This window comes from Mirounga angustirostris, unplaced genomic scaffold (genome assembly GCF_029215605.1).
Source record: "Mirounga angustirostris isolate CCGP_5_RB_7025 unplaced genomic scaffold, mMirAng1.0.hap1 SCAF_4, whole genome shotgun sequence".
Lineage (NCBI taxonomy): Eukaryota > Metazoa > Chordata > Mammalia > Carnivora > Phocidae > Mirounga > Mirounga angustirostris.
The window spans coordinates 24073291-24097283 of NW_026991712.1; the positions used below are offsets into that span (position 1 = coordinate 24073291).

General features: G+C 35.1%; 1 long non-coding RNA gene across 1 annotated transcript; it reads left to right on the plus strand.

Annotated features, from left to right (window-relative positions):
• Nucleotides 1–1124: 1124 nt before the first annotated feature.
• Nucleotides 1125–23993, plus strand: LOC129046490 (uncharacterized). The gene is made up of 3 exons (XR_008507931.2): nucleotides 1125–1194; nucleotides 23342–23383; nucleotides 23502–23993. It is a non-coding gene; the product is annotated as an uncharacterized LOC129046490 (long non-coding RNA).

A 23993-nucleotide genomic window follows, 5' to 3' on the forward strand; every position in this document is an offset into this window, starting at 1 on the left:
GGATAAATTTCACATGCCCTTTTGCATCTAATTTTGTTTGTCCCCCATCTCTTAGCATTTGTAAATAGAACCCCCTCCTTAATATTAAATTGAGCAAATGCTATATTTGCTTATAGTATTTCAAATACTCGCCAAACACTTTAAGGATATGTCTTTAAATCATAAGAGTCCCTGTAATCGCTTAAATTGTTTTTTAATCATATGGAATGTGTTCACCTCTATTGATCTTTCACATTCATGAGTTCTTAACAATTTCTAAAATCTTTAAAAATGTGTTTATTTTTTCTTTGATCTGAACATTTTGCACCGGTAGAACATTGCGATTGCTCATAACATATGATAAAATACACTTTTGCAAGGTCTCCAAATAAATTACTTTATTGATCTGATGTGTTAATCCATATTTGTCATAATTTTAAATTTATTTCCTCTTATGATATTCCTATGTTTTAAGTCTTTATAGAAGCTGAGTTTTTACTACTTCAAAATAAGAAATACGTTTGACTCAATATTTTAATGATTTCCACAGAAAATTATGTCTATTTCAAAATGCTTTCTACATACTTACAACAACTGAATGCATTATATTTTCTTATGTAATGGATTTGAGATAGCCATATAGTTAGCAGAATTCTAAGACGGACCTCAGGATTCACTGTTTCCTGGTGAACATGCCCTGAATAATCCCCACGTTTTTTGAATATGATGAATTTTACTCCCATAATTAGGATATGTTATAGGTTAGAAGGGATTTTGCAGATATAATTAAGTTCCCTATCAGTTGACCTTATGGGAGAGAGGTTAATTCAGTAGGCCTGAGCCTACAGAATTCCTTTCAAAGCAGAGCGTCTTCCAGGCAGGTGGTAGAAGATGTAGAAGTGATGGGCTGTAGGAGTCCTGAAAGAAAGCAAACATTCATGTTGTGAATTGCTTCTGGTGGCCACACGGTAAAGCACTGCAGGCAGCGTGGAGGAGCTGAAAGCTAACCTTAGCCAACTGCTAGAAGGATAACAGGGCCTCACTCCTAAACTGGCGAGGAAATGAAGTCTGCCAACAACCAGTGAACTTGCAAGACAATCCTGAGCTGAGATGAGAACTGTAACTCAAGTCAACATTTTGATTTTAGCTCCTGAGACCCAGAGCAGAGAACTGAGCCACAGCATGTCCAGACTTAGGACCTACAGAACCTCTGAGGTAATAAATTTGTGTTGACTGAAGCAGTTCCATTTGTGCTATTTTGTTACACAGAAATAGTAACCTTATAAAACTCAGGAAATTTGGGGGCGCTTGGGTGGCTCAGTCGGTTAAGCGTCTGCCTTCGGCTCAGGTCATGATCTCAGGGTCCTGGGATCGAGTCCCATGTCGGGCTCTCTGCTCTGCGGAGAGCCTGTTTCTCCCTCTCCCTCTGCTGCTCCCCCTGCTCTTCTCTCTCTCTGTCAAATAAATAAATAAAATGTTTAAAAAAAAAAAAAAAAACTCAGGAAATTTGTCCTTTGAAATTCACCAGAACTGAGCATCAGAGAAAAGCTTCCCAAAGTTTCTCCTGAAGGAAACATCAAGGAATGTACAAGTTTCAGTTTCAATAGACATCATCTAATCTAATCCGTTAAGGTAACTGACAGTCAGATAGAGTAAATGCCTTTCCTTAAATCATCCATAAACATAATCAAGACTGGAAACAACATTCCACGACTCCAAAAGCAATGCTCTTTCCACAGTCCTCAGCTAATGCATTTATTCATGATTGGAAAAGGGGTGCTAATGGGAATCATGGGTATATTATTTTATTTTTAATAGGTGATGTATCTCTAAAATATCCTGTAGCTATTCTTCCTTCCTTCCTTCTTTCTTTCTCTTCTTTCTTCTTCCCTTCCTTTCTTCTTCCTCCCTCCCATCCAATCAGAGTTCACCCATTTCATTTGGTTGTCATAGCTCTGTATTACCTTTTAATTCAGAACAGGCTCCTTTTTTTTTTTTTTTTTTTTTACTATTACATTGACTTTTTGAAGACTCAAGGCCAGTTGTTTCATAGTATATCTCACATTCTAGATGTAACTGTTTATTTGTATTCCTTTTAAATATTTTCTGCATGTCTTATAAATATAAGGAAGTTAGGTCTATAGGTGTTATTAGATCCAGTAAAACATTTGGCAAGAATACTTTATGTGGCTGTTGTGAACTCCATAGAGCATCTCATCAGGAGACACATGCTATAAGAATATCCCCTTATTAAAGATGCTAAGTTTGAACTCTTGATTAAGATAGTAAATGTCATTCTCTTCCCATGTAAAGGTGCATTCTTTTGTTTGTATTAGTGAGTATTATGGGGGGGGGGGGTGACATGTAACTATCCTATTACTCAACAACATTTTGCCCAAAACTTTTAGCATCCATAGGTGAGCCTTGCTGAATAGATTATTATATAGAGGTTGAATTAGTTTTTGTTTCTGCCATAACAAAGTACCACAAATTTAGTGACTTAAGACAACATAAATTTGTTATCTTACTGTTCTGAAAGTCAGAAGTCAGCACAGATCTCACTGGAATAACATGTATTCCTTAGCAGGGCTGAATTACTTTTTGGATGCTCTAGGGGAGAATCTGTTTTCTCAACTTTTTCCACCTTCTAAGGGCTACCCTCATTCCTTGGCTCATCAGCCTCTTGCTCCATCTGCAAAATTAGTGACAACAGGTTAAGTCCTTTTTACATTATGTCTCTCTGACCCTCTTCCCATAGTCACATCTCTCAGTGACCACAGGTAGTAAAGGTTCTCTGCTTTTTCATGTGATCAGACTGTGTTCATCCAGATAATACCAGAAAATCTCACTATCTGTGGGTTCTTAATTTAATTACATCTGTAAAGTCTCTTTTGCCATGTAAGGTAACATGTTCAAGGACTCCACGGATTAGGATCTAGACATATTTGGGAGGCCCTATTTTTGCCTCCAGGGGGATTATAAAAGGTTGATTAAAAAAAAAATTCTGTCATTACTTCTACTTAGGGTACCTGGCATTCTTATGTAAGGAAATATAGTCCCCTCCTCTATGGATTCAAAGATTATTTACATTTTGATGTGTTATAATCAATTCTTTAATTTTCCTTTTTGATGCTTACATTGACTCAAATTATTGTTTCCAAAGATATGCTAACAATTTGATATTCACAATCCTGAGAAATAGATAAAAACAGTTATTTGTTTCTTTAAGAAATACTTATTGTTACCTTGTCCTACGCACCAGGTACTGTGCTACTTAAAATTTCCATACATGCATTGAACATTTATTATATTCTTGCTACTCATCATTTTGTGTGCATTAACTCACACAATACTTATAATCACCAATGAGGTGAACTCTCCCCATGTCACAGATGAGGAAACTAGAACAACAGAACAACATTATACAGAGTGATGGGATTCAAGCCCATAAATACTGACTTAAGAACTCATGCAGTCATGTGCCAACATCAAGGGTTCTTAATTAGGGGTTCATAGAACACTATAGTTGAGTTTCAAATTTCCAGGAGAGAAAGGGTCTGTAGTTTATATCAATTTCTCAAAAGAAATGTGAAAACTAAAGAAGATCTGGGTTCCATTGTTGTGCTGGGGGCTAGGGATTCGTTGCTGATTAGGATAGATGGGAGTAATTCCAATTCTCCTGTGGGTTTTTTTTTTTTTTTAATTGAAATGTAGTTGAAATGTAACATTAAATTAGTTTCAGGTGTATGACATAGTGATTTTCCAGTTCTTCTGGCTTCTTATCCAGAATAAGTAGCCAAGCTCTTCTGTGCCTAACAAGGGCCTTTTCCCTTTATGTTCTTTTATCTGGCCAATAAATATGAATGTGCTGCATGAGTGTTAAAATGTTACATACCATATCCTTTATTGAATCTGTGAGATCTATCACTAGTTCCCCCTATTAATGGATATTTAATAGTTTTTTCCCTAAGTTTTGCTACCTGCATGCAATCATGAATTTCTAGTATATGCTTTTTGCTAAATGTTTACATTAGTATATCATTTTATTAATTGTAGCAATTTTGTTATTATTAATTTTTAAAGATTTTATTCATTCATTTCTCAGAGAGAGCACACAAGCAGAGGGAGTGGCAGGCAGACGGAGAAGCAGGCTCCCTGCTGAGCAAGGAGCCCAATATGGGGCTTGATCCCAGGACCCTGGGATCATGACCAGAGCTGAAGGCAGACACTTAACCAACTGAGACACCCAAGTGTCCCTGATTATAACAACTTCAAAAAATATATTAAATAATTTAGTCTGATTTAGTCTATAGGATTTTTTTGCCATTTTTATCTCTCAAATATGTTTGTAATGCATTTATTATAATTATAACTTATGAGGAATTGATTTCTCTGTCGATTTTTGTTATTTATATTTAGTATTTTATAACACAGTCAGGAAGTATATTTTGCATATGTCTTCATTTTTGGGATTCAGTAGGGTTTTTTCTCTGTTTTCCTCTTTTTCTTTAGAGAGAGTGTGTATATGAGTGCTCATGGAATATGTATATTTAGTATAAATATATACATATACTCTCTCTCTATATATATTATATAATGTATATACATATAATTCCACATCTTCCTTATCCATTCATCAGAGGATGGACACTTGAGCTATCCCCATTATTTGGCTACTGAGGTAGATAATGCTGCTCTAAACATCAGGGTGCATGTATCCCTTTGAATTAATATTTTTGTATCCTTTGGGTAAATACCTAGTATTGTGATTGCTGGGACATAGGGTAGCTCTATTTTTAACTTTTTGAGGAACCTCCATACTGTTTTCCAGAGTGGCTGCACCAGTTTGCCTTCCCACCAACAGTGCAAGAGGGTTCCCCTTTCTCCACATCCTCACCAACACCTGTTGTTTCTTGTCTTGTTGATTTTAGCCATTCTGATAGGTGTGAGGTGATATCTCATTGTAGTTTGATTTGTATTTCCCTGATCAGGTAGTATTCAATACCTGAATGCATAGTGAAATGTGTTGTGTCAACTATTATATAACTTGTTCTGAAATTACTCTGTAATTAGCTTGTCATTTACATGCTTCTCCTTTTCTTCCTCCCCATTTTTTTTTCTGCTGAGTTTTTTTAATGTTGGCATTGGTGTCATCCTGCTTTATCCTCTTTATTCGTTTTAAGTGAAGAAACCCATCAGAACTCATTCTTTGCTCAAGAATAATGTTAGTGCTGTGAGTGGTCTTTTAAAATATTGCTTTTGATATTTTACCATGTCCCTTCTCCCTTGGCTCCCTCTCTCAGAGGTATCACTTGGTCCTTTAGGAATTAACTTTTAGGTATACGAATTGCTGGTTTGTATACCTTCTTAATCATTTATTTGATTGAGTAATATAGAGAAGGAGCTGAGGATACCGTTAGATGTTATTATCAAGCAATTTCTCTTTATGTTTATTGACTACTCTGATCTGGAGGCTTCTCTTATTTTTACACTTTTTTGATTGATAGGGAGTTGAACACTCAGGTGAAAGTTCAGATCTGTGTAGACATGCAAATATTTCTCTTTGCTTATGTTATTTGTGTCAGAAACTACAGTGTAGAGTTTCCCATCTACCATGGGTTTTTCTTTTTGGAAGAAAATCAGCTCAAACAAAATAATGTGACTTGCCTGGGATGTCTATATATTAACAATCTCTACCATCCACCTGCCCTTTCACTGTGGTAGAATTAGTTCCACAGGTTGCTTTTCTCATTTCTCCCATAAAGTGTTTACTCTCCAAACTCATCTCCTCAACTATAATTCCTAGTAGACCCCATTCAGGACTTCTTTTCTTATTTCTTATACCACACAGTCTTCTTAATTGAAGATATGTCTATGATAATCAGTCTCTCAGCTTGATCCACTTAGGGTTTTTTTTTGTTTTTGTTTTTGTTTTTTTTTTAACAGACTGATATTCTTTGGTTTATTGTATGGGGTTATGATAATTCCCAAGCATACAGGCAGTTTTTATCTCTAATTATTTTTTATTCATTTCATTAGGTTTCAGGCAGGGAGGCTATGAAAGCATGAATTCACTCTGCCATCTTTCATGGAACTTTGTGCATTAAATTTTTATTTTTATAGCATTGGAGAAATGTGCTTGAACTGAATGGGTAAGTTGAATATGACAGCAGAGTGCTCTTGATCTTGGCTAGATGCCAGAATGTGAGGCCATTCATGTCTTCTCTAGCTAAAGGGAATGGCACTATGCATCTATACCAGTAAATTCCACTCTGCCACCTGCTCTGTAGCAGAACCATTTTTACCCTCTATTGCTGAGTGCAGTTGACTTAAAACAAGCCTTTTCTTAAAGTACCTTTTGTAATTTTAAAACTCTGTTCCTTACAGCTGAAGTTCTTAGCATTTTAAGTGCATGTTCTAAATGTACAAGCTCCCAGAAATCACAGGTACAAATACAGATGGAGTTAACTCATAAAGTAGATAAACTATCTTACATGCAACTTATTTTGTGGGATTCCTAGGAACCAAAATCAAGTCTTTACTTTGTTGACCTTTAAGATGCAAGATCAATTTTCCTAATAAAAGGTAGACCTTTGTACAATTCCTGAAAAGTCACTGAAAACCTTCACCAACTGAGACACCAGATTATATGTCTCCGTCAGCCTCTGAGGAATGAAGTTTATTAGTTGGCATAAAAACACCAACAGCAGTATCTGCTTCCTTCCCCAGTTGCAGCAACCTTTAGAAATGGTGAGACCATTATTACTACATACCTTTTGGAGTATTCAGAATGTTTTAAACACTGTGCATATCGTCATACTCAGGAAACTTAAGGGAGTATAATATGTCTAAATGAATAATGATAATAATAATAGTCAGCTAACATTCATTTAATACTTACATTGTGCCAGCCATTGTGCTTTAAGTTGGATTATGTTATTTTAATCCTAAAAGTAACCCTGAAGATTAGATATAATTATTTTCCCTTTATTACAGAGGTAGTAACTTAGATTTAAAAAAAAATAAATGCCTTGCTCAGGTTTACTCAGCTAGTGAGTCATTCAGAAGACAAATTTCTAAATTCTACTTCCAGAGATGTCCCATAACACTATTCTGTACCATTTCTTTTATGTACTTACATTTTTAAAAATTCAAGTATATAGTTTGAAAAGAATGCTTACTTTGGGCATAATAGGCCAGTGTTACATTAACTTTATGAAATGTATTTTTTTTTAAAGATTTATTTATTTATTTATTTGAGAGAGTGTGTGAGTGGGGGGAGGGGTAGAGGGAGAGGCTCTCAAGCCTGACATTGGGGCTCAGTCTCATGACTCTGAGATCATGAACGGAGCAGAATTCAAGAGTTTGATGCTTAGCTGACTGAACCACCCAGGCGCCCCTATGAAATGCACTTTTTTGTCCATGGTATTAGTACTTCATGTGCCTTTCATTTTCTTTGAAAATAGAAAAATATACAATAAAATGTTTGTGTCTTCACAAATTCTACTGCAAAAAGGCAAGAATGTTGCAAAAAGTGAATCACAGGCAGTCATGAGGATTTATCATGCAATGTATACCTATTGAATTTGTATGATTACATAGTAATTAAGATGGTTTGGGGATTATACTGCATAAAACTTACAAGTGTTTGATGCAAAGATAACTAATGCAATTTAATAAAGACCATTTCTACTGTGAGTTAGCATACTTAGCTGATAAATAGGAAATAAAATGTATGTGACTTGTCTGACTTGGGGAATTTTTGCAATAAAGTAGGAAACTTTAATATTTTAACCAGTAGAACAATTCTAAATAGATTTTCTCTAAGTGTCCCTGAATATTCTTGTATGATATGTTACCACTTTTTAATGTCAAAGGATGTTTGAAGCTAGGAAAATTATCCCATAATTCAGTTGTGATCCTTCTCCCTTCTTTTTGTTTTTATGATTATGCAACATAGGATCTTGCTTGGCTGTGCATAGTTATATATAGATCTGCAGGCAATTCATGAAATGGAGCTTGCCCTCAGGAGATGGGATTTGTGATTTGTCAACATATGTTCCTTCTCTTTTATTCTCTGAAAGGACAATTCTGAGTTTCAGAGGCTTTTCAGTAGGATTGAGACCCAACTGTTCATAGTCATTACCTGATAAGAATCATGCCAAATTCTGTCTACTTTCAGACATTTGCATATCATTGCCTCTGCCTAGAATGATCTTTCCCAAATTTGTCGCATATTTGGGCTCTTCTTATTCAGGTTTCAGTTCCAATTTGCTTTCCTCAGAGAGTCCATTTCATACCAAATCCTCTAAAGTAGGTTCTTTCTCCCTCAGCTATTCCCTCAATTATTTGTTTATTTACATATGTATTTTGTTTCTTCCACTTCAACATTAGACCCCAAAGGGGGGGCATCTTGCTGCCTTATTTACTACTGGGTGTCCATTGCCTAGGACATATTCCTAGATAATTGCTCGATTATTATTTATTGATTGACCAGCAGCACCAGCAAGGATAAGTAGAAACCCCAATTGCACTAGATAAACCAAACAGATCAAAAACAAAAGTTCTGAAAATGAAATAGTCATTGGAACCACAGCCCACAAAAGTAGGCTAGGACATGTGTGCTAAATCCAAACCAATAAGAGCCTGCTAAAATAAAAGATTTAAATAGGACCCAAAGTCTCTTCACATAAGGCAGAAGATAAAATTTTTAAAAATCACCCATCATAATAAGATCCAGGAACATTACAACTAAATAAGAGAAGACAATCTATTGACACCAAAACCAAATGAATCAAATGTTGGAATTATCTGTCAAGAATTTCAAAGCAGCTATTATACATAATACTTCAGTAATGAATGACAAGTTCTCTGAAAAAAAAGAAAGAGAATTTACAAAAAAAAAAAAAAAGTATAACACTGAAACACATAATAGAAACTAGAAAAATCCTCCTGGTTGGTCTCAATATTAGAACAGGGATGACAAAGTATAGATTAGATGACCTTGAGAACAGGTCAGTGGAATTCACTTAATCTGAACAAGAGAGAGTACGCAGATTGAAAATGTATAGAGTCCCAGAAGAAAACCCAAAAGATCCAATGGTCATATCATAGAAGTATTACAAGGGAAAGAGAAGGAGTGGAGCTACAAGATTATTCAAAGAAGTAATGGCTAAGGGATGCTTGGGTGGCTCAGTTAGTTAAGCAACCAACTCTTGATTTTGGCTCAGGTCATCATCTCAGGGTCGTGAGATTGAGCTCCACATCAGGCTTTGTGCTCAGTCTGCTTGGGATTCTCTCCCCTCCCCTCTCCCTCTGCCCCTACCCTGCTCTAAAATAAATAAGTAAATATTTTTTTAAAAGGAAATAATGACTAAAACCTTTCTGAATTTGATGAAAGATACAAATCTACAGATACAATAAGTCGAGCAAACCACAAACAGATAAAACCAAAGAAAGCCATGCCAATGCACATTATAATTAAATTCCTGAATACTAAGCAAACAAAAAATTTTTGCATCCAGAGGGAAATGTTGCCAAATACCTAAGTTTAAATAATCCTGGTTTCTCTGCCAATTATCTTTTCAAGTAAAAACAATGTTCCATGAAGAAACAATTAGTTTAGCTGTGAACTTTAACCATTACACCAGTACTTTTCCTTGAGACAAACAGCATCTCTTTGTATGCAGCAGAACTGTTTTGTGAGTACTTCCCATTTCTCCCATAGAATTAAAAAAAAAAAAAAAAAGTTTAGTATAGGGTTGAGCATTTTTTCCCCTTTGGGAATGTGTGGTTGTGAAGATGCAAAGAATATTGATACAGTTTCATGCTACTTTCTCAATTTGAACTAAGACATGATCAATTTTACCCAGCATTTTTTTCTTTTTTTGCATTACTAGTGTAACTAACAGTAAGAAGGGCAAATAATTTCTTAATTTTATTAGGAAGACTTTATGGACTTCTTGAAGTTTCTGAGGGATCACTAAAGGCTTCCATATTTCTAGAATCACTTTTGCAGTTTTAAGAATCATTTATATAGACATATATAGCAGCATAGCAGAATACAGAGTTCAAGCATAGACTGTATATGTACATTTCTAATAGGTTTTCAGCAAAAGTGTTATGATTAAATTTAGATTTTTTTTCAAGAAATGTGGTTGAATAACTTCATACTGATTTTTAAAAACACTTTCTCTCACATTGCCTAATTCACAAAATAGACATTTTTTAAAAGATTTATTTATTTATTCATTTTGAGAGAGAGAGACAGAGAGCAGGGGTAGGGACAGAGGGAGAGAGAGAATCTCAAGCCGACTCCCTGCTGAGTGCAGAGCCCAACATGCTACTCATTTCACAACCCTGAGATCATGACTTGAGCCAAAACCAAGAGTCGGTCACTTAGCAAACTGAGCCACCCAAGAACCCTCAAAATAGAATTTTAAATGGATTATAAACCTAAAAGTAAGAAGACCACATAGAAGAAAACCTTTACAAATTTAGAGTAGGCAAAGTTTTCCTAATTAGGACCAAAAGGAAAAACAGAAAAAGAAAAGTAATGATGAACTGCATTTTATAAAAATTTAAATTTTCTGCACTTCAAAAACTACCATTAGGGAAATAAAACAGACAAGCTACAGAGAGGGAGAAAATATTTCATATATATAACAAAAAAATTATTCAGAATTTTACAACTCAATAATAAGAAAAATAATGCATTTTAAAAATGGACCATGAAAGGGGCACCTGGGTGGCTCGGTCAGTTAAGCATCCAACTCTTGATTTCAGCTCAGGTCATGATCTCATGGGTTGTGAGATTGAGCCCCCCATCAGACTCCACACTCAGCAAGGAGTCTGCTTCTCTCCCTCTCTGCCCCTCCCCCTGCTCACTCTCTCTCTCTAAAATAAATCTTTTTTTTTTAATTGAATTTAAATAAAAAATAAAAAGGCCATGAAAAGATGTTCAAAGCCATTAGTTACTATGAGAAGTAAAAATTAAAACCCAGATGAGATGTCTCTTATGGTGTGAACCTGCCAGGAATGGCCAGCAATCCCTGTACTGATGGATGAAAGATGACTCCAAACTTTGCTATGAAAGAGAGGAGAAGGCAAGGGGGGTCAATGCTCAGAGACAAAGACCCTTTGCTCTTCTTTGCTCCTGCTTTTAGTGGTCCTTCAGGATAATCACAAATCCTTATCACTGGTTCTCAAGCACGTGATGTGTAACAAGGGGTCTTACTGGTACCAGGAGGATCTGTTTTCCGGAAAGATACAATATGCTAATCTGCGTGTTCTGTGAGTTCTGCTAAACATAGCCTAGGACAATGCACACATCTTGGATCACAGGGCGGCCGTTTGGGCTAAGAAAGCTTCAGGGAAGGCAACTCCCTGCGGCATTCCCCCGTCAGAGTGGTCACTTGGGCCTCGACATTCCAAAGGCCCACGCCCTTCTCCGAAAACTTCCCTGCCCTCAGCGGCCTCCATGTTACATTTTGGCAAGCCAGGTACTATGGCTGATTTCATACTCTATATTAACCCCAACATGAACTCCTGAGAATGGCTAACATTAAAGATTAATAATAAGTGTTTGCAGCGATGTAAAGCAACTAGAACTCATATATTGTTAGGATTGTAAAATGGTGTAGCCGTTTTGGAAAAGATTTTGGAAGTTACTTGTAAAGTTAAACATTTACTTACCTTCAAACTTAGCAGGACTTCATTTTTTTTTTTAAATGTACTCTTTAATCCCCTTGAACTACATATTTTAAATGGATGAATTTAAGTATATATAAATGTTATGTCAACAAAGTTGTTAAATCTTAAAATGCACTTATTGCAAGAAAACTATTAGAATTACTTTTATTATATAACATATAACCCAACCATGCTAAAAAATTGATTTCATATATATATATGTATATATGTAATCTTCCAATTTATTTTCATTTGAGCACATAATTTTTATATAGTTATATTCATAAGTTAGATTCAATTTAGTATTTGGCTTATCTTAACATTTTCCATGTTCCTACAAAGTTTTTATATTTATCTATTTTTCTGATTTTATAAGAATCCATTATATTGTATCTTAAAATTGGCCTATTTTTGAACACTTAGGTTTTATAAATTTTGTAATCTGTTAAAAGTCACTACCTGCCCCAACTAGATGCAACCTGAATTTCCATAAAGTGTAGAATTTGTAAATAAATTGCAGTCTACTCAGCAAATGGAATACTCAGTACAATTAAAAAGAACAAACCTTATCCATTCAAACAAAACAGGAATGAAACATATAGACAACATTCAGTGGAAGAATTAATACAGAAAAAAGTCCACTTATATGAAGTTCAAGAACTAATCTTTGATGGTGAAAATCAGAAAAATGGTTAACTCTGAGGACATGTTACTCTTTGGTAAAGGGAGAGCTGCTGTTTTGGAAATATTCTTTTTCTTAATCTGGGTGGTTGTTACATGATTGTACATATATGCAAAAGGTCATAATGCTGTACACTTAAGATTTGTGCATTTTTATGAATGCCTGTTTTACTTCAGTTTAGAAATATAAATAATAAAAGCATAACATAACTAAAAGCACCATACAACTAGCTCTCCTTACCACAGTTACTTTTAGTGAATTTTGTTTTGAATCTTTATAATTTCCTTTGGACTAGTCACCAAGATAAGTGCTACAATTTTTTTAGTTCTCTACACATTTTGTTTTGTTTTGTTTGCTTGTGTTTCTTTTTAACTAGAGGAAAATATGTTTTTTTTTCCTAGTTTAAATTGCCATCAGTAATTCTTAAATATCAGTTTTTATATACTCTTGCCAACAAATATTAAATTGTTTTCCCCTAATCTAAGGGTTATATATTTTTTCTTCTAGTAAGTGCTCTCAGTTGGGGCACAGGATTATGTTTATTGTCATATCAATTTTTCCAGTCATGAGGAAGTTTCTAACAAAAAATACTTCCTCATTAGCATTCATTTCAGCCATGTTCTGATTTTTTTTAATCTAGTAAAAGTGACATCTAGAGAAATGCTCCATTTTACTAGTGGGAGTTTTTATAACTAAAAGTGCCTTTTAAAAGGTAGCTTTCTCTTTTTGAGGAGAAAGGGTGATTGACTTTGGTGGAGTTCTCAGGAGATGTGCTGATTGCCTTGTGCTTTGAGCATCAAGCAAGAATATTGTTCATGAAAAGAATGGTTTTTGCCAACACAGCTCACTGCTTTGGAACTCTACTGAATCCTCTGTTCAAGTTTTGAGTAACTCACTCAAACATTGACATTAAGGCTAGTAAAAGGGAAAGGAATTTAGAAATAATTTTGTGCTGATCATATGTAATAAAAGCCCACATTGAAATAAAGCAAGCATCCTCATTCTCTAACCAGGTATGAATGCATATTTATTACTCCTAGTTCCATGCTGTGGACTTCAAAACCTAAAATTTATGAGTGATAGTTGGAAAAACTTTGGGGATGATGATAAAACCATGTATTTAAAATATCACTCTACTGGGAACTATAGGCAAGGATTTATGGTTCTTCAGTAGAACACAATTGCTGTTCTAAATTATCTACTCTGATGAAATTTACTATTTATTATGGAAGCCACTTTCCTATATATATCATTGCCTCTGCCATGGCATATAAAGGAGGAATGTAGTAAAAATAATCAATAGAATAAGTTACCACATTTTAATTAGTCCTTATTTATTTCCTGAGGGAAATGATAAAAATTTATTGGCGAAGATTCAGAGTAATTGGATGCTGTAAACAGAACATCAGAGACTACTTGGAAATGATTATCATGCATCAGTAAACCACAAAAGAGGTCAAAGAAATATGTATGTGCTACATACAGATACAGGCGAAATACATATTTTTAAGGAATTTGAAAAGAGGCTCACTTTCCTTTTCTTCTTCTCCCTCTCCCTCTTCTTCCTCTCTCTTCTTTAATGTTTAGGAGCTAAGAAAATAAGTCTTAGTATTACTTATCATTACTAATAAAATGGATATAAATATGCATGGGACAAGAAAAGAACAAGTTTTGCCTTATTCCTTCTAATATAAGGTATATTTTGATTCTCTAAAAAGTGATTTAAAAAATGGAAAGAGAAAGAATACTACCCCACTCTCTGTTCTCAAGCATTTGGATATACTGTTCTCTCTGCCTGAGACACTCTTTCCCCCAAGTCTTCCTCAATATATTTAAAGTTCAAACTGTAGGTCTCAATTTAAAGGTCACTCCCTGAACTCCTAGACCAGTTCTATGCTTTCATAATACCCTTTGTTGGTTAGTTGCATTTTTCATTTCAGCTCCACTTTCTGTCCTGCCCTTGTTCTAGTGTGTATCTCAAAGGTCTTAGCTCTTGAAATTCATATTTTCATTATTCCTTTTTCAAAAAAAAAAAAAATCTCCCAGTTGGTTTGGCTGATAGAAGCTCTAGTGGAAGCTTGCAGGAAGAAACAGGGTATTTCTCCTCCTCTTCCTCTTTGCTCTGGGCAATGTTTCTGCCAGTTAGCATGTCTCCTACAAGACTACAGTTGGTTCTCACCAGGTCACACATCCATGGATTCTTATAATTCCCTTTGCTCCATCAGTCCCTCCAATTCTAGAGCGATAGCATCTTCCTGCTATGGATCATCTTTGGTTGACACACAGTCCCATTTTGCCTTCTCAGCTTTTCTGATACCTTTGTGGCCAATTCCCCGTATTAAAGTCCATCTCTTGAATTGCTTTTCATAGGACTTGTTTTGCTGGCAGTAATCCACTGATAATTATATTATACTTTCATTATCTATATTTCCGATCACACTTTTACATAGTGATTTAAACTGTTTTCCCAGCTAGGCTAAATTGCATAAAAAGAATTGTGTTGGTTTCCTTTTTATATTTCCAGTCTTCAGCCTAGATCTTGACTTACAGAAGTCAGATAGTATTTGTTGAAGGAATAAAGAAATAAAGGGAGGGAGGAAAAAAGAAAGGAGGAAGGCAATTTTAACTATTTTCATATTTATATTTCATAGTAATAAAAGAGGATTTGAATATATATATATCAGGACAAAATACCTTTCCCTTAAACAATCACATAACTGATGTGAAGCTAATGTATAGAAGTAACAGAGAAAAGAGTAATCTTTTCTGTGTTTGATAAGCCTAAATTGTGATTGAAGAGGCAAAGTGGAAAATATAAATGTCTGTGTTAACTAAGCAGAACAAAAAATTTCTTGGGATATGTGAAAAATAATTAGCCAGATTTCAAAATTTTATCTTTATTTTAAAAGTTTTATAATGGGCAATTCTTTTTTTTTTTTTTTTAATTTTCCAAGGAAATTCAAAACAAGTCATGTTTTAGATCACTCAGCATCTGCTAAAATCTCCTCCGCTCATGCCTTTTTTCTGTACTATAGAGGCTGGAAAACGTTGAGCTACATCTGCATTTCCCAGAAACCCTTGACATAGGCTGTCAATGTCTTGTGCAAGATTTGAATGAGGAACTGATTTTAGTGGGAAGAGAAGTGACAGATCTAACACATCTTGCAGGTGCAGAGTGACTGGCAGTCAAGGTAGCTGGGGTGACTTCTGATCATCAGGCCATGGTTAAGTTTGTGTAACCTGGAATCAGCACTGGGATCATAACTTCCTGACTGTAACAGAGATACCAATTCCTTACATGAGTCTCTTGTGGTATAAGATCTGAAAGTTGAACCTGGAAGCTGCTCAGTCCTACCAACAATGTTTAAACACCAGATTACCATTTGTACTTAAAATAGCTAGACTGTTTTCTGTTACCCAGAATTGTGAACCCTGTTCAAACAGGACCAGAATGCATTATTATCTTTATGTCATAATGCAAGTAAATTCAAGCTTATGTACACATTTAATAGAAAATTAAGGCATGTTTGGAAGGAAATCTAAACATAGGGGTCAAGTTTTGCCTGTTTTTGGTAAAATCTGAAAGGTAAGGGTGATGGAGACATTTTTCACAGATTCAAGAGCTGGATACTCACTGAACTAGACATTAAGGTAACAATGGTAAGGGACAACTGGCCAGCTCAGTTGGAAGAGTATGCAACTCGTGATCTCAGGGTCATGAGTTCAAGCCCCACGTTGGGTGTAGAGATTACTAAAGATAAATAAATAAATAAACTTTAAAAAAGAAAAAAGGTAACAATGGTAAGCAAAGGTAGAAATGGTTCTTGTTCTTGTCATACTGTTTAAAGAGGAATATATATATATATATATATATATGTGTGTGTGTGAATATATATATTAATCTTAGAATATTCAGTTCTTAGGATCTTAGAGAATTACACAATTAAGTGTAACATTGCAATTAATGTTATGAGGGAAATTTAGTTTGGTATGAGAATGTTTAATGAGATGGTTTGGCTACTTCAGGGTCAAAGAATATTACCTTCAGAAGAAGGGTATTAAGCTGATACGTTAGCACGGTTTGGATTTAACTCAAAAACATGAGGGGAGAAACAGAGGGCATGCCAGGCAGAGGTAACATGTACAAAGCCTCACTTCTGCATCAACATGGCATGATTCAGGATGTGAACTCAAACCACTGTTAGAGTACAGAAAACAAGGGGACCTGGGTGAAGATGTCCAAAGAGAGGAGGCTAGGTAAAATCCCACTGATGCAGGGCCATGGTGGTCTTGCTAATAATGCACGCCATTGTTCTAAGTGCAATGGGGGACAGAAAAATTAAGAAAGGTAATCCCCTGTTTCTTTGTTTTAGAATATAAAGAGCTGGTTCGTACAGCAAATAATTATTGGAAAGAGATAACAGGGAATATTTTTCTTCTAAGCACATTTAGGACTAAATGGGGAACTGGTTCTTTTACTTTTTGTCTTTATTTGCTCTGCCTCTGCCTTAACCACCTTGTTCTTTTAGTTTTGGTATTGTTGTTTGGTTTTAATGTACTTTCACTAATTGGCTTTTCCTGTTCCTAGCTTTTGCTCTGTATCTTTGACTGCTGAATACTTATTTTTGAATCAAACATTTATTTTGACATCTTTTACTTACTACTTATTCTTTTACTTCCCTACACTTTTCATTATTTTAATTTATTTCTATTTCTTAGTTTTGTCATTAATGATATTTCAAATTTGTTTTATCCCCATTATTGTTTTGGACACAGTTAAAAACATGAGAATGTTTTGGTAGTCTGCATGATCAGCTGGCAGGGAAGGTTTTCAGAGATAAGAAAAAATAAATTTCCCTGAGTTGAGTAAGTGTTTAGTTAGTTTGAAGCATAAATCATCGTGGAGATGCATACAAAAATAATGAGGTTTTTTAGATGTTTTAGCCAGTGACTGTGATTTTATATCCTAGCTTGTGGTGTTCTTGTTGTTCTGAAATATAGATCCTAGTATTTGTTTTATTATAGTTTTGTTATACACTCCCTGGAAGCTTTTTAACAGATTTTGGATTTGTGTTAATCTTTTTAGTCACTGGTTAATGCAAAAGAATCTTACTGTTATCTTAAGCAGAATGCAATTCAATAAAGCGTATGTGAGGTTTTCTGTATCATTCAAACAACAATCTATAGAAATAGAAAAAAAGGGAACCCCCCCACAAAAAAAAGAAAAAACAGAATGTAGTTATTTCTATAGATACCTTAATCCAAAATAAATGTGTGAACTTGATATATACTGGTTATTTTCTTTCACAAAGCAAACTAATAAAGTAGCTTTGAGAATACTTTTTTTCTGCTCCTGTTTGAACACCTGCAATATCCAATATTCTGAAGTTTATCAAAAATTTACCCATTTCAAATGTGGAGAAAGTTCTGCTATTTCTTGAAACAGTTCAAAATCAATGACAGTGGTAAATTGAAGGAGAACTGAAGGGAGAAAATTGTTAATTTTACACAATAGCCATTTTTTTAATGGAAGTCTATAGAATTGCTCACTGTTAAAAGAAATAATGATTTAAAAAAGGATAGAAATATAAAAAGTTTGAGAAAAGTAGAAAGTGCAAAATAATTGATCCTGTCAAAATTGTAAACTTCAAAAAATCAGCTACTTTGGTAACCTGACAGCTGTGTGTTAGAAAATCCAAATCTATCTTTCCACACAAAAGACTCTGATTTACAACTTTCCCAGAAGCTAACGCTTGTTTCCATAGAAATATCTTTAGTTTCTTCATAGAATTAAGATTCCCTTAAGGACTTCAGACCTATTGTGTTTCTAGTTTAAGAAAAAATGCAAGTGACTTTTTAGTGAAATGAGCCAGTACCATGTTTGGCTTTTAAGGAAATTAATGAAAATATCACAGAAACATACTGTACCTCCCATTATAGGACTTTTCATAAAGTCTAACATTCAGTTTAAATTGATTTTTAAATGCGTATAACTCCTTAAAACAAAGAACTTCAAATGTGGTGAAATATAGGACATAATTTCAGAGAAAATAAAAATGAGACAAGTAGAATTTTCTAATACTTTGTGTTCTGTCTATGTAAGAAATGGGAAGAATGTTAATTTAAGATGGATGATGCACATACTGGTCTTACAATATTTGTTTAAATAATTATTTATACATTAATATAAATATGTGAATAACAGTATCAATAGTTTTACTATTTAAAATATTTACTTCAATATACATAGTATTTTTTTTAATTTAATTTTATTATGTTAGTCACCATACATTAGTAGTGTTCCATGATTCATTGTTTGTGTATAACACCCAGTGCTCCATGCAGTATACATAGTATATTAAGAATAAAAGTAACATGAAAGCTTGTGCACTCAAAACCCAGGTAACAAGCATAGCTACATTTTAAATATAATTTTTCAACAATGAAATCTGGAAGTGGAGGTAATTATCTCTCATTGCTCACATAAGTAAACAGAAATTGTGCCTGCTTGGTAAGTTATGACAGGGGAATTTTTTTGCCTTGTTTTATTTTATTGTCCAGCTCAAATTAATATAAATAAGTAATTTTGAAATTTTTACTCTTTCAAATAACTTTTATTAGTTGGGTGGATATTTGAGAACCAAAGATCCGGTGCTCTTTAGGTATTACTTTATGTAAAACATGAGATTACAAATTGTATTTCCTAGTGGTTGTGACTTTAATTTTATAGAGTTCTACCTTTTGACATTATCTTTGTTCTTCCAGTGTTTTATTTTGAAAAATTTTAACAGCTCAGAAAAGTTACAAGAAATGGTACAATGATGGGCGCCTGGGTGGCTCAGTTGGTTAAGCGACTGCCTTCGGCTCAGGTCATGATCCTGGAGTCCTGGGATCGAGTCCCACATCGGGCTCCCTGCTCAGCAGGGGGTCTGCTTCTCCCTCTGCCCTCTTCCCTCTCGTGCTCTCTGTCTCTCATTCTCTCTCTCTCAAATAAATAAATAAAATCTTAAAAAAAAAAATGGTACAATGAAACGCATATACTCTTCACCCATACCCATCAGTTTTTAACAATTTTCCTCATTTGAACTTTCAGTGTGTGTGCGTGCACATGTGTGTGCCTTTGTATGTGTGTGTGGGTTAGTGTCTGTGTTTGTACATGTCTGTGTGTATGTGTATGTATTTGAGAGTTGCATATATCAAGATTTTCACTCTTAAATGTTTTGGCATATATTTCCTAAAAATGGATCATAACTACATTATATTTATTATGTTAAAAAATTAATGTTGATACAATACTGTTATCAAAAATAAGATCCACATTAAAAATGCATCTGTCTTAATAATATCCTTAAACCTGTATTATTTGACTATGTTTTTAATAATCCAGAATCTAATTAGCATACCTTCTTTCAGTTGTCATATTTCATTGGTCTCTTTGATATAGACTTTCCCTGGCTCTTCTTGTTCTAAATATTTCATGAAATTGACATTTTTGGAGAGTCCAGGACAGCTTTAGTTTTGTTTTAATATATGTTTGTTTTGTTTTGCTTAATTTCCCTTGATTTGCCTTTTTCTGATTGTTTTCTCAGGCTTGAAATCAAACATTTTGGTATGAATGCCACCTAAAGGATATGGTATCTTGGTTCAGCACATCAGTGGACCCCTGCTGTAATTATATACCTTTTTTGGTGAGGTTAGATTCAGTCCTTTAGTTAAGGTGGTTTCCACCTCTGCTTTTGATATTCTCAATTTATTCTAATAGTGTAGCCATTTTTCAAATTTAGTCTTGATTCTCAGGCAGTTCCTCAAGGCCTACCTCCCAGTTGCTCTTCCCTTCTATCCGTAAATTTTGAGGTCCCAGTATATTCTACAGCCCAGTCTTCCTGTTACAATCCTTGAAATATGTTCAGTAAAGATACACTGTCTGACAATTAACAAGTATAGACTGAAGAACTAGAGGAATATGGGTTTTGCTGATGATCTAATTTACCATCCAAATTAAAGTATTTTTAAGAGTGAAGAAGATACTATGTATATCACTGGAGCAGATTCTAATACAAATATCTGTATTTGTTAGAGAATTGAATCCATTTTAGCCAAGGCAAACAGTTCAAGATTTGTTACAAGTGATTAGAAGTCCTGTAGAGCCAGTGGGTGGGCCAGAGAAGTGGGGAAGAAGAGTATTTCAGGAGCAATAATCCATGTTCCAAAGCTTAAAGGAGGGAACAGTGGCAGCAGCTGCTTCTTCGTGACCAGGAAGCTGCCATCACTTCTGTCAGATTAGTCCTTCATTGCTCCTGTAATAATCCACCCCGGCCACGTGGATGCCTTGTGCTCTGTCTGGACATCCATGGGGCCACTAAGTGCTGGATTCTTGGATTTTGCTAACTCTGCTAAAAAAATAAAAAGCCCATGCGACCTTGCCTGCCAACAGAAACAGAAAGAACAGAAACAAAAGAAATAGCATAAGCAGCAGACACATTATGCTTTCACCATCAGAAATTCTGAAATAAAATTTACCCTCTGGTATTTCCCTGTAGGATCATCCCGAAGATACTCTTGGGAACACTGCCAACATTGCACATTTGCTTGGCGGCTTCTTCTCTGTCCTCCTTTCCCAACTCCCAGCAGCTTTCTCCTGGGAGCACTTCCTTAATTAGATACTTGCCACCTTCGGAAAACCTTGTCTAAAAAATGACCTTGCCAAAGAGCACTTCCTCAGCCCCCCACACCACATTTACCCACTTACCTATAATGATGCCCATATGCTCAGCTATTATTATTATGTCCATATGTTCCTGCTATTATTATGATGAATTATTTATGTTCCTCTCTAAGGCCAGACCCTTAATTTATCTTCTGAATCCTAGCTTTTCTTGCCTACTGAAGACATCACTTCAGCATTTCCCTCTATCTTTCCCCATCTCTCTCCTCTCTCATCACAGGCATACCTTGGAGATATTGCAGGTTCAGTTCCAGACCGCTGTAATAAGGTGATATTGCAATAAAGTGATTCAAATATTTTTTTTTGTTTCCGAGTGTATATTGAAGTTATGTTTATACTATGCTATAGTCTATTAAGTGTGCAATAGCATTATGTCTACAAAAAATGAGCATGCCTTAATAAATATTGCTTTAAAATGCTAACTATTGGGCGCCTGGGTGGCTCAGTCGGTTAAGCGTCTGCCTTCGGCTCAGGTCATGATCCCAGGGTCCTGGGATCGAGCCCCGCATCGGGCTCCCTGCTCGGCGGGGAGCCTGCTTCTCCCTCTCTCTCTGCTGCTCCCCCTGCTTGTGCTCTATCCCTCTCTCTTTCTCAAATAAATACTAAAATCTTAAAAAAAAAATTTAAAAAAAAAAATAATAAAAAAAAAAAAAATAAAATGCTAACTATTATTTGAGCTTTCAACACATCATAATCCCTGATTGCAGATCACCAGAACAAATATAATAATAAATATAATAATAATGAAAAAGTTTGAAATATTATGAGAATTATCAAAATGTAACATAGAAACACGAAGTGAGCAGATGCTACTGGAAAAGCAGTTCTGATAGACTTGCTTGATGCAGGATTGCCACAGACCTCCAATTTGTGACAACCACAATATGTACGAAGTGTAATAAAGCACAGTGCAAAAAAACGAGGTATGCCTGTACTTTTTAATTCCATGCCATATTCATTTTTCCATATCTACCCACTCTCCCCTGTTTTCATTCCTTCTCTATCCAGCCTTGATTCTCTGATCTGCCGATCTAGTCTAAATGCTGCTGAAGTCCCATAGCAGATGGACTTTGAGTTAATCAAAAGGGAGAGTATCCTGGGTAGGCCTGACTCAATCAGGCAAGTCTGTTAAAAGAGGATTCAGATATTTCTTGAAAGAAGAGACTCAGTATGAAAGATTCTATCATTCCGTGATAGAATGGAAGAGATCAAAATGTTGTAATAATTAAACATGGTCTGATTTTAGTCACTTCATGTTGATTCTACACTCTTTGGGGGGCTTGCCAGTACAATCTAGTATATTTGCAAGTACATGCAAAGATGCTCAATAGGAAGCCTTTGGAAACGCATATGGATGCTCCTCTTCCAGCCCCCACTTCCCGTAAACCAGAAGTATTCAGATAGTGTAGACAGCCTCTTCATTCCATACAACCACAACGTAATCCAGGATTCTTGAAGCTTCTTTCTTATCTCTTGCATGTACGTGAATAAAAACATTATGTTATTCCCAGGACAGATGGAAAGCTATTTGTATCAAAGGTTTCAGAAATTAGTTACTGTTGATATGGAGATATACTAATTAGTTTTCATGAGACCAGTATCAACAGTAGGGGTTGAACTCTGAAAGGAGATAGGGCAGATTAGTTGATTCAATATCACGATACAGCGAAATGTAAAGAAAAAAGTAAATTGACCAGTCTTTGAAATTACGTACTTCCTTATTTATTTAATTATTTATTTGAGAGAGTCAGAGAGAACAAGCCAGAGTACAAGGGGGGTGGGGAGGAAGAGGCAGAGGGAGAGGGAGAAGCAGACTCCCCACTGAGCAGGGAGGCCCTAAGTGGGCTTGTTCCCAGGACCCTGACATGACCTGAGCCAAAGGCAGACGCTTAACCCACTGAGCCACCCAGATGCCCCTGTACTTATATTTTTTAAGCTATCATTATATCTTATGTTTTGCTTATTTCACAGTTTAATTGCTTTTTAGATTACATAGTAAAATCGTATAAAACAATGAAATCATGATTATTTTTTTTAAATTTTCCTATACAGAAGGCAATTCACACTAATTGAAAGTAGTGATTAGAAATAACTTTGGAGTAGAATTAGTGAGAAATAGTTTAGTCTATTTTAGTCTAGACATTTTGAGGCAAGGACTAGGGAATATGTAAATGATTTGTAAATGTATTTACATAAATATATGTCATATATATATGTACCAGGGGACAATGCTGTGTTTAATGCATTATTTTGTTTTCCTCCAGAGCCCCAATAAAGATATATTTCCCTAGACTCCTTCTATCCAGGTAAATCATGTAAATATTTCCGGTCAATACAATGTGGTTACTAAGTGATGTAATTACTTCCCTTTCTGTCTCTAAAATCCCCACACGATTCTCTGTGCTTCTTTTTCTCTTTCTATAGGCTGGCCAGTTGCATGGGATCCAGCTCAGGAGTCTGATTACCTGGTGAATGGTGGCAAAGAAAGGTAAAAAAAAAGCAACAATCTCTGAAATTACCTTTTGAAAGGGAGCTGTTCAGGAGAATCATCCAATAAGAAACATCACATTGGACTTTGTACTGGTTAGGAAAAACTTCTGTGTGTATGTGTGTGTGTATACATATATGTGTGCATGTATATACATACCACATATATACACACTTTTATTTATGACAAGTCACTGAGATTTTGGGTAGGCATTAATTTTGGTAAGAATTATAGAAACTGATACTTTGAAGTAGTGTGTTCCTATAACAGCAAGAACACTGATATCAGATTCTGGAAAAATCACTATCTAACAATAGAAATAGTAGAAAACAATATTGGCAAAATGGTTGCCTGTAGTAATTTGGGAGGCAGATTATAGGGATACTGATCTGTTAACTGTAGATAGGAAAGAAACGGAATAGTGTATG